The sequence below is a fragment of the Cannabis sativa genome, chromosome X, assembly GCF_029168945.1.
Source record: "Cannabis sativa cultivar Pink pepper isolate KNU-18-1 chromosome X, ASM2916894v1, whole genome shotgun sequence".
Lineage (NCBI taxonomy): Eukaryota > Viridiplantae > Streptophyta > Magnoliopsida > Rosales > Cannabaceae > Cannabis > Cannabis sativa.
Genome location: NC_083610.1, coordinates 895,374 through 912,996, shown reverse-complemented (window position 1 = coordinate 912,996; position 17,623 = coordinate 895,374). Strand labels below are relative to the sequence as shown.

General features: G+C 30.7%; 1 long non-coding RNA gene across 1 annotated transcript; it reads left to right on the top strand.

Moving 5' to 3' along the window:
* Positions 1-10,733: 10,733 nt before the first annotated feature.
* Positions 10,734-11,610, top strand: LOC133032421 (uncharacterized). Its single transcript, XR_009685054.1, has 2 exons — positions 10,734-11,091; positions 11,323-11,610. It is a non-coding gene; the product is annotated as an uncharacterized LOC133032421 (long non-coding RNA).
* Positions 11,611-17,623: the final 6,013 nt, after the last annotated feature.

Below are 17,623 nucleotides of genomic sequence, written 5' to 3'. Positions count from 1 at the left end.
AGACTACAAAACAAATTTTAAAGGGCAGAAAATTAATTAGTGAGAAATATGACCCTAATGATCATTGGTGTGAACCTAACAAATTGACTACACTTTTCAACTTAAATATTAGATTCATATCATTTATGTAAGACATATATCTTTAAGTCTAATTATATATATGCATGTTGGGATGCATCAGGGAGTGGGTTCCCAAAGAGTCCCCTGGTTCGAGCATGCCTATCGTTGCCGTTCTGGGTAAGGAAGTTCCTAGGCGTACTCTGGTAGAGGGAAAGTCGCCTGCTACTTTGCCTATTTCTATTTCAAATTTGGCTGAACCCAGTAAAAAGAGTGGGAAAGGGAATGGGTTTTGTGAAATGAATGTTGGGCCGGCTCTCTCTTCTAATGGGCCGGTCTCTAAAGTGGGCTTTAGTAATGAAGCTTCATCACGTGGGCCTTCTAATAAGAGTATTGTCCCTACTTTTTCTATTCATGGGACCGAGCCCTTTTTGGAGAACAACAATTCAGATTTGCTTTTGATAAATGAAAGTGGGCCGTGTGATATTTTTGGGCCGAGTGGGCTCCCTGGTTTGCAAGGCTCAAGAAACTCTTATTCATGAGCTCTAGAAGTTTGGAAACATGGACTTATTTGAGATTAAAGCCATAGGTGGTGACATTGGGGTCCCAACTGCCTCGGAGGTTAATGAAAGAACCACTCCTTTCAAAAAGCGAAAGTTTGACGGGGCCTCGGCGTCTCTTTGTTCTCGTCCTTGGAAGCTTCCCCGACACCATCCTGGGGTTGTCAGGGATTTTCCTTGGGACTCAGCTACTAAGGATAATGCTACCAATGAGGTGGAGGAGGAGCCCACTGAAGATGGCTCCTTATCTAACAGTGCATTCCTCGGTTCGGATGAGTGGTGTTCCAATGGTAAAAATGTGATCTCATCAAGGCCGATGGTCGGTACTTTTGTGGTTGACGACTCTGGATCGTTTGGGTCTGCCCATTCTCATTCCCCTGTGGAGGAGGCTACTACTCCTCCACAGGAGCCATGAGAGGCGTCGCTTGGAACTGTAGAGGGTTAGGGCAGACCTCTACAGTTCGGGAATTGAAGTCCCTGATTCGGTTGCGCTCCCCGGATTTCATCTTTCTGACCGAACTTAAAGTAGAAGCCTCTTCTGTGGTACGTATTCTTAACTCGCTACACTTTTACTTTAATATTGTTGTGCCAGCTATTGGTAGTGCGGGAGGGATTATTTTGGCCTGGAAAATAGGTTTTGAGTTTGAATGCATTGAATGCTCCCAAAATCATATCTCGGGGATTGTCTACTCGGATCCCCCGACTCATCCATGGCTTTTGTCTTGTGTTTACGGTCCTCCTTACTTCCATGCTAAGAAATCTTTTTGGGAGAGATGTATGAAGATAGGGGACAGATTTGGTGGTCCTTGGCTCATTTTGGGTGACACGAATTTTGTCCCGAGTGAATCTGAACGTGTTGGTTCTAGAGGAAGGGACCAATTCATCCCGGTTATTTCCCATTTGGTGAATTCCAGGGGCCTAGTTAGCCTGGCCATTCAGGGTGACTGCCTGACCTGGGATAACCACCGCTCTGGTGCCAACCACGTCAAATCGGCCCTGGATAAAGGGCTAGCGAATGGAGCATGGATTAGTCTTTTCCCTAAGGCGACTCTCTGCTCTTCTCAGACCTCAAACTCGGATCATCGTCCTCTGTGTTTGTGCTCTGGGGGTGTAGAGGATAAAATCAGAAGGTCTTTCAAGTTTGAAGAAGCCTGGACTAGGGATGAAAGGAGTCGATTAGTGGTGGACTCGGCTTGGAAATCAGTTAGCTACCCCTGGGCGCCGGCTAGGATATTCAAGAAAATTGGGGCTACTCGTGTCGCTCTATTACACTGGAACAGGTCTCAATTTGGTAATCTTGACTTCTTAATTCGTGATCTGGAAAGGCGACTGGATCTTTTTCAAAAACTCCCGGTGGGATCTAGAGAGTGGGAGATGGAAAGTAAGTTGAGAGCTTCGCTTAATGAGGCCCGTGTGCGGAAGGATCTATACTGGAAACAAAGGGCCAGGGTCTCTTGGCTGAAAGAAGGGGACAAATGTAGTAAGTTCTTTTTTCTCTCTGCCACTATCAGAGGGCGAAGAAATGCCATTGAGTGCATTCTCAACAAAAATAATTTGTGGATCAACAACAGACAGGCAATAGGTAATGAATTCATGGACTTCTTCCGAGGAATCTTCACCGGAGAAGAGTCTAGTATTGAGACGAACTGTAGTGATCTTATCCAAGATAGACTCTCTTTAGAAGACCAGGCTGAGCTCATCAGAAGGCCCTCCTGCGAGGAAATTAAGGCTACTCTGTTCTCAATGAGTAATAATAAAGCGCCGGGACCTGATGGAATGTCCGTTTTGTTTTTCAAACACTATTGGGCTTCTATAGAGAATGACTTCTGCGAAGCGGTTTTGGATTTCTTCCAATCTGGTCGTATGCATAAAGGGGTCAATGCTACTAACATAGTCCTCATCCCTAAGGTCCAGAACCCTAAGAGACCGAGCCAGTATCGACCTATTTCTCTCTGCAATGTGGTTTATAAGGTCATATCCAAGATTATTGCTAACAGAATCAAGCCAGTGTTACCTAGTCTTATATGCCCTACTCAGGCCGCTTTTGTGCCTGGGAGGAATATTCAAGATAACAATGTGATTGCCCAGGAAATTATCCACTCGTTTAATAGGAAGAAAGGAAGAGAAGGTCTGTTTGCTATTAAGATTGACCTCATGAAGGCTTATGATAAGATGAGTTGGCGGTTTATTGAGCATGTTTTGGATAGCTTTGGGGTGCCAGTGGAATTTCGGAATTGGGTCTCCCAGTGCATTTCTACCACCACTCTCAACATTTGCATTAATGGCGGCCCCTTTGGAAAGATTATCCCCTCCTGTGGCCTTCGCCAAGGGGACCCTCTTTCCCCCTACCTTTTTATTTGGGCGGCGGACATCTTGTCTAGGCTTCTGGAAGATGCCCAAGCAAAGAAATCCATCATCTAATTATGGAGAAATCAATAATTTTAGAGCCTAAAAGACTCTTATCAACAAGTTAACTCGAACACGATCCGAACACATTTAAGGTAAACTCAAACCCACTAACTCTCGTACAGTTTTTGAATCGTGTTATCATGTCTAATCTACTTTATCGGTCTTACTTTAACAATGAGGGCATTACTTTTGGCTTTGCACAATGGAGTTGTTATTTTTTTTTTATCTTTGAGTGAAGTTAACATATATCTCGCTTTTTTTAAAAAAATTTAAATAATATAAGATGTTGCAAATAAAATTTAAATTAATTAGTTGTATATAATAATAATAATAATAATAATAATAATAATAATAATAATAATAATAATAATAATAATAATAATAAAAAAAAAAAAAACATGGATACATATAACTGACTATTTGATTTATATTTTCAGTATTATAAAATTTGGGATATGATTTTGTCCCGTTATTGTACTTTCACGGATTGTAATCCGTGATGTACGACAGCCGTCAGATGAGGGAGTTATTTGATCTGACGGTTGAGATTGATGTAGGAGTAATTAGGGTTAAAAAGTAGAAACGTACCCTGACACTCATTTATTGTACCCTGAGACCCATCTAATGTACCACGGAATACATTCCGTGAAAGTACATCACAGGACAAAATCATATCCCTATAAAATTTATAGAATTATCTAAAAACGTGTATGCGGCTGCAATTATAATATACATTATCATATAAGAAAATGAGATACAATTTTTTAAGAGTCAAAATAAATAAACAAATAACAAACACTCTTAGAGTCAAAGTAAATTAAAAATTTCTCCTGTTTTTTCAATGTTTTTTTCAAAAAAAAAAAAACTGTTATATATAACAATTAAAGTCATGATACGATAATAAATAGAAGAGAGGAATATTCTCCAACCAAATATAATTTGTGTCTACCAAAAAAGCAAATTTAACTAACTTATCAGCATCACTATTTGTAGATCTAAAAATATGTTAGATCTGCACTTCCAAAAAATTAGCCACTAGATTTGCAATCCTTTTACTACTTTAAGAGAATCAATTTTAATATAATAGACTGGAAATTGCAATTCCAACAACCATTAAAGATTATACAAGATAGGCATAACTTCAAGTAGTATTTATTGTAGCATGAATGGTAAATTTCAATATATTTGAAGGAGAGAGTAACCATCACGGAGAGTCAATACCAGTTTTGAATGCAGTTAGTAAGTTTTTTCCAATTCAAAACGAAATATAATATTAAGGCTAATTAATAATTTTCTCTCCTGAATTTTGATATTTAGTAAATTGTGCGTCCTAAATTTTTTTGGCCGTTAAAAATTCTTTCCGAACTATTGAGATTGTTAAATTTAAGGACTTTTGTCTAATTTTATTCAATTTTACTGTTTCATTGATTGTTTATGTACTAAACCATGCTTCTCAGATTTTGATATTTACCAAATCATGCCCCTCAAACTTTGATATGTACTAAATCATGCTCTTTAAACTTTCATCCATGTTAGAATTTTTTTACTAAAATTAGATAAAAGTCTTTAAATTTAATAATCTCAATAGTTCGGGGAGAATTTTTAACGGCTAAAAAAGTTCCCTATACGATTTAATACATGTCAAAGTTAAGGAGAAAAAATTACTAATTAACCTAATATTTATTGAGGTTTCGATTGTTTTCCATTCGTTGTTCTTTTGAGTTCAAATACTTCATAAGACACAAAGGACAGTTAAAAAAAAATAGACTACAAAACAAATTTTAAAGGGCAGAAAATTAATTAGTGAGAAATATGACCCTAATGATCATTGGTGTGAACCTAACAAATTGACTACACTTTTCAACTTAAATATTAGATTCATATCATTTATGTAAGACATATATCTTTAAGTCTAATTATATATATGCATGTTGGGATGCATCAGGGAGTGGGTTCCCAAAGAGTCCCCTGGTTCGAGCATGCCTATCGTTGCCGTTCTGGGTAAGGAAGTTCCTAGTCGTACTCTGGTAGAGGGAAAGTCGCCTGCTACTTTGCCTATTTCTATTTCAAATTTGGCTGAACCCAGTAAAAAGAGTGGGAAAGGGAATGGGTTTTGTGAAATGAATGTTGGGCCGGCTCTCTCTTCTAATGGGCCGGTCTCTAAAGTGGGCTTTAGTAATGAAGCTTCATCACGTGGGCCTTCTAATAAGAGTATTGTCCCTACTTTTTCTATTCATGGGACCGAGCCCTTTTTGGAGAACAACAATTCAGATTTGCTTTTGATAAATGAAAGTGGGCCGTGTGATATTTTTGGGCCGAGTGGGCTCCCTGGTTTGCAAGGCTCAAGAAACTCTTATTCATGAGCTCTAGAAGTTTGGAAACATGGACTTATTTGAGATTAAAGCCATAGGTGGTGACATTGGGGTCCCAACTGCCTCGGAGGTTAATGAAAGAACCACTCCTTTCAAAAAGCGAAAGTTTGACGGGGCCTCGGCGTCTCTTTGTTCTCGTCCTTGGAAGCTTCCCCGACACCATCCTGGGGTTGTCAGGGATTTTCCTTGGGACTCAGCTACTAAGGATAATGCTACCAATGAGGTGGAGGAGGAGCCCACTGAAGATGGCTCCTTATCTAACAGTGCATTCCTCGGTTCGGATGAGTGGTGTTCCAATGGTAAAAATGTGATCTCATCAAGGCCGATGGTCGGTACTTTTGTGGTTGACGACTCTGGATCGTTTGGGTCTGCCCATTCTCATTCCCCTGTGGAGGAGGCTACTACTCCTCCACAGGAGCCATGAGAGGCGTCGCTTGGAACTGTAGAGGGTTAGGGCAGACCTCTACAGTTCGGGAATTGAAGTCCCTGATTCGGTTGCGCTCCCCGGATTTCATCTTTCTGACCGAACTTAAAGTAGAAGCCTCTTAAACCGTAGGTACGTATTCTTAACTCGCTACACTTTTACTTTAATATTGTTGTGCCGGCTATTGGTAGTGCGGGAGGGATTATTTTGGCTCGGAAAATAGGTTTTGAGTTTGAATGCATTGAATGCTCCCAAAATCATATCTCGGGGATTGTCTACTCGGATCCCCCGACTCATCCATGGCTTTTGTCTTGTGTTTACGGTCCTCCTTACTTCCATGCTAAGAAATCTTTTTGGGAGAGATGTATGAAGATAGGGGACAGATTTGGTGGTCCTTGGCTCATTTTGGGTGACACGAATTTTGTCCCGAGTGAATCTGAACGTGTTGGTTCTAGAGGAAGGGACCAATTCATCCCGGTTATTTCCCATTTGGTGAATTCCAGGGGCCTAGTTAGCCTGGCCATTCAGGGTGACTGCCTGACCTGGGATAACCACCGCTCTGGTGCCAACCACGTCAAATCGGCCCTGGATAAAGGGCTAGCGAATGGAGCATGGATTAGTCTTTTCCCTAAGGCGACTCTCTGCTCTTCTCAGACCTCAAACTCGGATCATCGTCCTCTGTGTTTGTGCTCTGGGGGTGTAGAGGATAAAATCAGAAGGTCTTTCAAGTTTGAAGAAGCCTGGACTAGGGATGAAAGGAGTCGATTAGTGGTGGACTCGGCTTGGAAATCAGTTAGCTACCCCTGGGCGCCGGCTAGGATATTCAAGAAAATTGGGGCTACTCGTGTCGCTCTATTACACTGGAACAGGTCTCAATTTGGTAATCTTGACTTCTTAATTCGTGATCTGGAAAGGCGACTGGATCTTTTTCAAAAACTCCCGGTGGGATCTAGAGAGTGGGAGATGGAAAGTAAGTTGAGAGCTTCGCTTAATGAGGCCCGTGTGCGGAAGGATCTATACTGGAAACAAAGGGCCAGGGTCTCTTGGCTGAAAGAAGGGGACAAATGTAGTAAGTTCTTTTTTCTCTCTGCCACTATCAGAGGGCGAAGAAATGCCATTGAGTGCATTCTCAACAAAAATAATTTGTGGATCAACAACAGACAGGCAATAGGTAATGAATTCATGGACTTCTTCCGAGGAATCTTCACCGGAGAAGAGTCTAGTATTGAGACGAACTGTAGTGATCTTATCCAAGATAGACTCTCTTTAGAAGACCAGGCTGAGCTCATCAGAAGGCCCTCCTGCGAGGAAATTAAGGCTACTCTGTTCTCAATGAGTAATAATAAAGCGCCGGGACCTGATGGAATGTCCGTTTTGTTTTTCAAACACTATTGGGCTTCTATAGAGAATGACTTCTGCGAAGCGGTTTTGGATTTCTTCCAATCTGGTCGTATGCATAAAGGGGTCAATGCTACTAACATAGTCCTCATCCCTAAGGTCCAGAACCCTAAGAGACCGAGCCAGTATCGACCTATTTCTCTCTGCAATGTGGTTTATAAGGTCATATCCAAGATTATTGCTAACAGAATCAAGCCAGTGTTACCTAGTCTTATATGCCCTACTCAGGCCGCTTTTGTGCCTGGGAGGAATATTCAAGATAACAATGTGATTGCCCAGGAAATTATCCACTCGTTTAATAGGAAGAAAGGAAGAGAAGGTCTGTTTGCTATTAAGATTGACCTCATGAAGGCTTATGATAAGATGAGTTGGCGGTTTATTGAGCATGTTTTGGATAGCTTTGGGGTGCCAGTGGAATTTCGGAATTGGGTCTCCCAGTGCATTTCTACCACCACTCTCAACATTTGCATTAATGGCGGCCCCTTTGGAAAGATTATCCCCTCCTGTGGCCTTCGCCAAGGGGACCCTCTTTCCCCCTACCTTTTTATTTGGGCGGCGGACATCTTGTCTAGGCTTCTGGAAGATGCCCAAGCAAAGAAATCCATCATCTAATTATGGAGAAATCAATAATTTTAGAGCCTAAAAGACTCTTATCAACAAGTTAACTCGAACACGATCCGAACACATTTAAGGTAAACTCAAACCCACTAACTCTCGTACAGTTTTTGAATCGTGTTATCATGTCTAATCTACTTTATCGGTCTTACTTTAACAATGAGGGCATTACTTTTGGCTTTGCACAATGGAGTTGTTATTTTTTTTTTATCTTTGAGTGAAGTTAACATATATCTCGCTTTTTTTAAAAAAATTTAAATAATATAAGATGTTGCAAATAAAATTTAAATTAATTAGTTGTATATAATAATAATAATAATAATAATAATAATAATAATAATAATAATAATAATAATAATAATAATAAAAAAAAAAAAACATGGATACATATAACTGACTATTTGATTTATATTTTCAGTATTATAAAATTTGGGATATGATTTTGTCCCGTTATTGTACTTTCACGGATTATGTCAATGATGTACGACACCGTCAAATGTGATGAGAGTTATTTGATTCGACGGTTGAGATTGATGTAGGAGTAATTAGGGTTAAAAAGTAGAAACGTACCCTGACACTCATTTATTGTACCCTGAGACCCATCTAATGTACCACGGAATACATTCCGTGAAAGTACATCACAGGACAAAATCATATCCCTATAAAATTTATAGAATTATCTAAAAACGTGTATGCGGCTGCAATTATAATATACATTATCATATAAGAAAATGAGATACAATTTTTTAAGAGTCAAAATAAATAAACAAATAACAAACACTCTTAGAGTCAAAGTAAATTAAAAATTTCTCCTGTTTTTTCAATGTTTTTTTCAAAAAAAAAAAAACTGTTATATATAACAATTAAAGTCATGATACGATAATAAATAGAAGAGAGGAATATTCTCCAACCAAATATAATTTGTGTCTACCAAAAAAGCAAATTTAACTAACTTATCAGCATCACTATTTGTAGATCTAAAAATATGTTAGATCTGCACTTCCAAAAAATTAGCCACTAGATTTGCAATCCTTTTACTACTTTAAGAGAATCAATTTTAATATAATAGACTGGAAATTGCAATTCCAACAACCATTAAAGATTATACAAGATAGGCATAACTTCAAGTAGTATTTATTGTAGCATGAATGGTAAATTTCAATATATTTGAAGGAGAGAGTAACCATCACGGAGAGTCAATACCAGTTTTGAATGCAGTTAGTAAGTTTTTTCCAATTCAAAACGAAATATAATATTAAGGCTAATTAATAATTTTCTCTCCTGAATTTTGATATTTAGTAAATTGTGCGTCCTAAATTTTTTTGGCCGTTAAAAATTCTTTCCGAACTATTGAGATTGTTAAATTTAAGGACTTTTGTCTAATTTTATTCAATTTTACTGTTTCATTGATTGTTTATGTACTAAACCATGCTTCTCAGATTTTGATATTTACCAAATCATGCCCCTCAAACTTTGATATGTACTAAATCATGCTCTTTAAACTTTCATCCATGTTAGAATTTTTTTACTAAAATTAGATAAAAGTCTTTAAATTTAATAATCTCAATAGTTCGGGGAGAATTTTTAACGGCTAAAAAAGTTCCCTATACGATTTAATACATGTCAAAGTTAAGAAGAAAAATTACTAATTAACCTAATATTTATTGAGGTTTCGATTGTTTTCCATTCGTTGTTCTTTTGAGTTCAAATACTTCATAAGACACAAAGGACAGTTAAAAAAAAATAGACTACAAAACAAATTTTAAAGGGCAGAAAATTAATTAGTGAGAAATATGACCCTAATGATCATTGGTGTGAACCTAACAAATTGACTACACTTTTCAACTTAAATATTAGATTCATATCATTTATATAAGACATATATCTTTAAGTCTAATTATATATATATGCATGCAAGGTGTTATCCACTCAATAAAAATATAAATGAATATATAAATATACATATGTATATATTTATATGAATTGCAGAGCCCAACTACTTTAGGATAATGTTAAATTATTTCTACGACCCCCGACATATTTACCAAATAATGCAATAAACTAAATATATATATATATATATATTAATTTATATATAGCTAATAATAATATAAAATACTAACAACGTGGAAATTGCTTTGACTACATTCTATATACTATTATTTAACGTTGAATAGTTGTGATGATTTTATGTTAAGGAATAAATATATATATATGTTCATATATAGAAGAAATAATAATAGTATAATTAATTTATTCAACAAAATATATTAATTAATAAATACTCAAATTGTCTTTGGCATATGAAATTTTAAATATTTTTATTATTTATATATTTTCATTTATGAAAAATATGAACTATTGATATTTTTTTAATATATATATTTTTATTATTTGTATATTATTTTTATATTGTTTTTATAAGATAATGTAAAATTGTAATTAAATAAATAAAAACTCTAAAATTGAACAAAATATTTTGTAAAAAATGTAAGAAAATTATTTTACTAAAAATAATATTTTGTGTAAATTTTTCAAAATTATTTATTTTTATGCCAAGTCAAAAGAAAATACCACTTAATAGGTACTTAAATTGAATACATACAAAGTCAAAACTAAAAGTGCAAAATTCATTCTTAAAAAAGTTCAACAAACGAATAATTGTTGTTGAACTAATTCCTTAAAATAATCATTAAATTTCTCTAACTATTTTTTTATTATCTATAATTAATAGTTAAAATAATAATAATGTTAAAATTTGACTTGATCTATGTTGATATTTAAAATGATCAAATTAATTAAGTAATATTATATATAGCCACAAGTCCCACTAGTCAAGTGACCTACTTTTTCACTTTATTATTCAAAGTTTATATGATTTGATTATTTAAATTATTTCACATGTGAATGAATTCTCTCCTTCCAAGAATATATGTACAATCAATAATAATTTAAGAATATTCAAGGGCATTTTTGTCTATTTATATATATATATATATTAAATTTTATATTTAATATATTTATATTTATATATATAGGAAGCATATATTGGTGATTGAGTCATTAATAATATAGTTTCTCTTTGATAAAAATGGAGTTATCATCATCATGTAGTTTCATCCAAGAAGCCATTAGAGATCTCTTAAAGTGTTTGGGCATTGAGTCTCATAATAAATCTCATAATCAAGATCATCCACTAATTAATAATGATGAAGATGATGATCATAAATCTTCTACCAAAAATGATCAAGACCATGTAAGTGCTTATTTATATATTTCTTGGATCTATGATTATATTTATAAACAAACTTATTAGTTTTTGTAATTATAAGCTTCTCAAAAATCTCTAGTTTTTAATAACATAACCCTTTTAAAAAGAAAAAAAATTATAGATTGATTCAATATCACACACATAATGTCTTTTTTAATTATTATTATTATTCAATTTTAATTAATTTTGGTTTTGGTATATATGAATTATATGCAGAATAATAGAGTTGTAATTACAACAAGAGCTGCTAATAGAAAGCCAGGATTTACTAGAGGCAGTGGTGGAAAGCATTTTTAAATCATCTTCACTACTATAGGATCTTATTATTATTATTTATTATTAGTATAAATCTAAATATATATATAATAATAATAATATTGGCAAATTAATTTAGCTATATTATTATTATAGGAAAATATTAATAATTGTGGTTTCACAATTTTTTGCCTGTAATTTGTGAAGATTAATCTCTAAATTTAATAATATTTGTAGTTTGACCTTTCATTTGTATGTATATTTAGTTTCTTAATAATTTAAAGAATTAATAGAATTTTGCTCTTGAATTATGATATTTGTAGAGTTTACTTCTTAAATTTTTTCTGGCAAAAATTATCTTAAATTATGCAAATCATTTTATGTATTTATCAATAAATGACAAGAATACAATTGCAGAGATATTTGCAATGATTTTTAGAATTATAATTCGATATTTATTCTAACTTAAATGGATATATAATTATGGGCATATATTTTCAAGGGACAATTCCCAAGTGTTAAACAATATATATTTTTATATATAAGTTAGTACGTTTACAATGCACTCTAAAAAGAGTGGATGAATTTTTTAGTCTATTTTTTTTTATGGTTGTGTTGTAGTTATTTAAAATATTCTGAGACACGCATGCAATAGATTATTTAAATTTTATTTTCATTTTCGTTAAATTTTTTCGCCTTAAAATTTTGTTAAATATTTTAAATAACTACTACATACACGATTATAAAAAAAATAAACTAAAAAATTCTCTTAAATACCAAAATAGATAGGAGAGTATCATGATATCTCTAAGATGTGTATTGTAGAATTTTCTTAATATTATTTTTGTGATATATTCGATTCTATTACAATAATTGTAGTTAAATTAGCATTAAATACTTCCAAACACAATACATTATAACTAATTTTTGTCATCTATTATTTAAAATATAAATTAAGTATTTGAACTTATTTTGTTCTTTTCTCTTATCTTTTTAACTTGATCGGTCTATTCATAGGATAACTCTCTTTTCTTTTTTCCTACATATATTAAAAGAGCCAATAAGTATTACTATTCATAAAAAGGTCAACCAAAACTATTAGTTTAATGGAATTGCACCTTTTATGCCTTACATGCACCTATATATATCAATAAAATATTAATAAAATTATTCAACAATAAAAAATTTACTACACTTTCCATAATTATATACCCCTATCTCATCTATTCTACATTTTATAACTATTTTCTTCCTTTTTTTTTTTTCTAACTTATTTATGAATCTACAAGGAATTTTTTTTTTTTTAAACGTATTTTGCAATTTAATAATAAGAAACCACAATAAATTTCTTTAAATAAAAATAATTTTATTCTAAAGAGGAATGTAAATTTAAAAATAATTACAAAAAAGAAATAATAATGTTTATATGACTACCAAAAATACAAATTTTAGTGACATTTTCACTAATAGTCCAAACAAAATTACTTGCTACTTCTTTCAAAAAAAAAAAAAAAATTACTTGCTACTAAAAAGTAATATTTAAATATAAATTATTATTACTTTAATTTTACTCACAATATATTATTAATAAATTATAATTTTTGTGACTAATAATTTTAGTCAGGGATTTTTTAGAAATAAGAGCATCAACAATAGGAGCAATTTTTAGTGTTGCTTAAGTAAACCCATTATTAGTTCTTACCCAATCAATTTTGTTTTTAATTATTTTACATATACACAAAAACAACAAAAAAATTACAAAAATACGGTTTTATGAAATTTTAAATATTTTTACGATTTTTTTTATTTTATTTATATAAAATACGATTTTTTTATGTTGTACTCTTGTTAATTTGTTGTTGATTTTTTATTATTTGTATGTTATTTTTGTTGTTGTTTTGATGTTATTTTTATGTAGTTTTCTTGTTGTTTCTATAAAAAAAACTGTAAAAATATATATAAAAAAAATTAAACGTAAAAATGTAATTTTTTTTACATTTTTACCTTATGTAATTATCCCAATTTTTTTCCTTTCATAAAAAGAAAAGAAAAAAGCAGAGCACCATAACTATACAACAACGACTCAATTACGTTAACTTTACAAATTTAATTGTTACCAATTTTTTTTTTTTTTTTGAAGTGTATATTAACTTAAATACGCATATTTTTACCATGACGAAAAATACATATTTTTAATTAATATTTATAGGTTACAATAAAAAAATTACTGTTAGACTTTCACGCCCTACCTCATCTCATCTCTTTCATATATTTATTCTTTTTTTTTCTTCATTTTTTAAATTTACACTGTTAAAGATGAGCACATTAGTTATTTTTTTTAGAAAAAATGCATATGGTAATTTAATAATTAGAGACCATAAGTAAATTTTTTTAATAACATTATTTTATTTTGAAGAACAAATTAAATTATAAATAATTACAATATATATTAGCATAGATCTGCATATTTTATTACGAAAAAAAATACATATTTTTAATTAATATTTATAACTTTCTAAAAATATATCTTACTATTTATTGTTTATATCTCATGTGTATTTAATTTAATAATTATTTTAATTATAATAATAAATTTCAAAATAACTAATAGAATTATATATATTAGCTTAATATGTAATTTTAATTTACCTTTATCATTATGTTTTTCATATTAAATATCTTTGCTAAATATTAATATATGCTTATGTGAATTTAATATAATATTTATTAAAATGATATTAATATATTTTAAATTAATTGATACTTAAAAATTTCCTTAAAATATAAAAAATTTCGAATAGAATTATACATAGTAATGATGGTTTAAAAAAAATGGTAATGTTGGTAGCTATTACCCTTTTGATAATTGCTATTTAGTAAATTTTTTGTGTTATATATTTTATTTAGAAAAACTTTGTATTCTACCATATTTAATTTTAATTGAAGGAACTTTTTATTATTATATCAAATTTTTAAGTATGTGTAATTTCTAATTTCATTTTAAAGTTTAGTATCAAATGTATTATTTTTTAATTTTTTGAACAACTCAAATGTATTACTTTATTAAAATTCTTTATTATTATGCCATTTTCTAAGTATATGTATTTTTTTTTCTTTTATTTCAATGTCTTCTAATACGTATATATTGTATTAAAATTATATGTTCGATATATTATAACATAAAATATTATCAATTATTTAAAAATTTTATTATCAAACATATTTATGATACAAATTATTGATATTCATAATTTACTTTCAATTAACTTTTTGATTATACCTACGATGTTTATATATTTTTTAAATAATTTATCTTTATAATAATAACATGTGATATTTCTTTTTTTTTACATACAATCTTCCTCTATATATTACACGTGCAACGCACGTTCAAAAACTAGTCTTTATTAAAAGTAAGGATAAACCCAAAAAAAGGTGAGGATATATAAACCCTTTAATAAGAATAACTTTTCCATTATATTTCGATAGAAAAAAAAAAGTTCAATTCGATGAAAAATAAAATTTTTAATAGAGTATATATTTTTGTATGTGTATATTCAATTAATTAATTGATTATTTATTAACGAAAAATTAATATTTTTTAAGCCTTCAAAAAAATATTTTGTGTTTTTAAGGGAACAACAAATTAATTTATGAGTATAGTATAATTTTAATTTTTGGGAGTTGATTTAAAAAGAACATAACATCTAAATTACAAAAATGATTTCTGCATATATCATCTAAGGATTCAATTAATTATCAAAAAAAAAAAAATCTAAGGATTGGATTCCTAGGCCAATTTTTATTTTAAAAAAATAATAAAATTGAATTTGGTTAGAGCATGATTATATATACTAGGTTGAAGTTACGTGACAAGTTTAGTGTAATTTTAGTTTTTAGTTATTTTTTAATATTATAATTTTAAAATTAATAATGTTCAACACAGTGATAATTGTTGAAATAATATTTAAAATTGAATAATTAGCTTTTTTAGTCCCTGTACTTATGACACTGTACTATGATGCCCCTTAATTTATAAGTGTAGTTAAAAATACCCCCTAAAATATATCAGTTGGAATAGTATAATCCTTCTATCTAATTCTGTTAAAATTGACTAAAGTTGACTGTTAAATTAATAATGTGGGATTATACATAGATAGTAGTTGAAAAATTATATACCATTAGGAAAATAAATTACAAGTCATAAAAATTACAATTACAGGAAAAAAAAAATAAAAAATAACATCCCAAAAAATAGAATATCATTACCTTAATTTTCCAAAAATCTCATGTTCTTTCTAGTGATATCCATCTCTTCAAATACTGTAGAATCCTAATTTTACACCTTTTTCTGATTTGAACTGCTAAAAAACGATTGGAATTATTTTAATAAAATTACTTTTATTAAATTTTTTTAAAAGATTATGAAATTATTTTTTAATCATCTTTCATTGTCAGTTATTATGCCACCTCATAGTCAATTTTCCCTCTAAAAAGAGATGAAATTACTACTCTATCTTTTGTTATAATACCACATCATCAATACAAACAGTATTTTTAAACAAAATAAACAGAAGGACTAAATGTATGCATATAAAATTATACAAGGACTATTTGTAACAAGCTGAATAGATTAAGGGGCATAATAGTATAGTGTCATAAGTACAGGGGGTAAAAAAGATAATTATTCATTAAAATTTAACTTACTCCAAATATCAAAATTTAAAAATATTTTTTAATAAAAAATATACAATATGAACAAATTTGTTATTTTTTAATAGTTTTTTTTTAAATGAGAAATCTCAATTGTTCCATCTGCATCACTACTGTATCATAGCTAAATAAGAATATTAATTGATACATCTACAAGTTTTTTTGCTTAAATGATTTCATCTGCATGTATTCATTTAAATAAATCTTTTATTTGTACAAAAGAAATAAACCAAGAGAAAAATATTGTTTTATATGTTACCCAAATGTCCTTTTTATAGGGCTAATTGAATGATGAGTTTATTGCGATGAAGGCCATTTTGCTAGTCCAAAATCATAAAAAACAAAAAATAAAAAAAAATAATTATAATAATGAAATTGCAATTGAAAAGAAGATGAAAAATTTACCAAAACTTCAAATTCTATTTTTTAATTTGATGAACCACCAAAGAGTTTATTGTAATTATTAATGACAGGAGTAGTAGAATCAAGAATCAAGACTTTATTCAGCAATAAAATCATCATGTGGATGATCATCAACATATCTAGGTGACATTTGGCTTGTTCTCATTCCACACAAAACTCCATTGGAATAAGTGGACTCACACTTGTATAAAAATCCGTGACTGCCTGCATACATATTTCACCTTGATGATCAGCTTTTCCTATTTATATATCACAAGATATATTCAATAAAATTTTAATGTCTCTTTCTAGCTAAAAAGAAACAAAAAGAAAAAAAATCCAACAACAATCTAAAAGAAAAACAATTCGATTGTTAATGTATAATTCTCTTTTTATTCACAACTTAGATTTATATATGTATCACTTTATATATAGGACAAAAGTCATAACTAAAATCTTACAACAATTATAGAATATTTGGAAACTTAAAAAACATTGTGCTTAAATATTACCTTTGTAAAAACCAGTGAAAAGCCAGAGAAAAATAAAAGATGAAGAATTGCAGTATAGATGGAGGTATAAGACCATCTAAGCGATTGAATAGTAATTTATGTTAGTGTTTATAAAACACTTAAGAAATATATAAATCACAGATCCAAACATATTCCTAAAAGTGCTTTAATATAGAAAACCCTAAACCATAAATCTATAAAGCCTTTGCTAAATTAAAGAAGAAGAAGATGATAAAATATGAGCGGAAGCACTAACCTGAAGCCATTGTTGGAGATTGCAGAGAAGGTTTTGATCTTCCAAGAATACACTATTTTCTTAGGTATTTTCTCTGATGGGGAAGGAGAGAATACAGAAACCCTAGTGTTTCTTGGGGACCACTACCTATTTATAGAGTCATCTTAGAATAACTCTTGGGTATTTATAATTTGGCCCCTCAACAAATTATAAATTAGCTTATGGTATCTACACATTAATTCCATGACACTTTAATACCCTTTTGATACCCATAACATAATTGGTCACTTAATTTTGTATCACACTTTATAATAGCATATACATTATACATATGTGCCCACATAGGATTTTTAATCCAACAATCTCCCACTTGGGCAACATATGTTACCTGATAAATGTA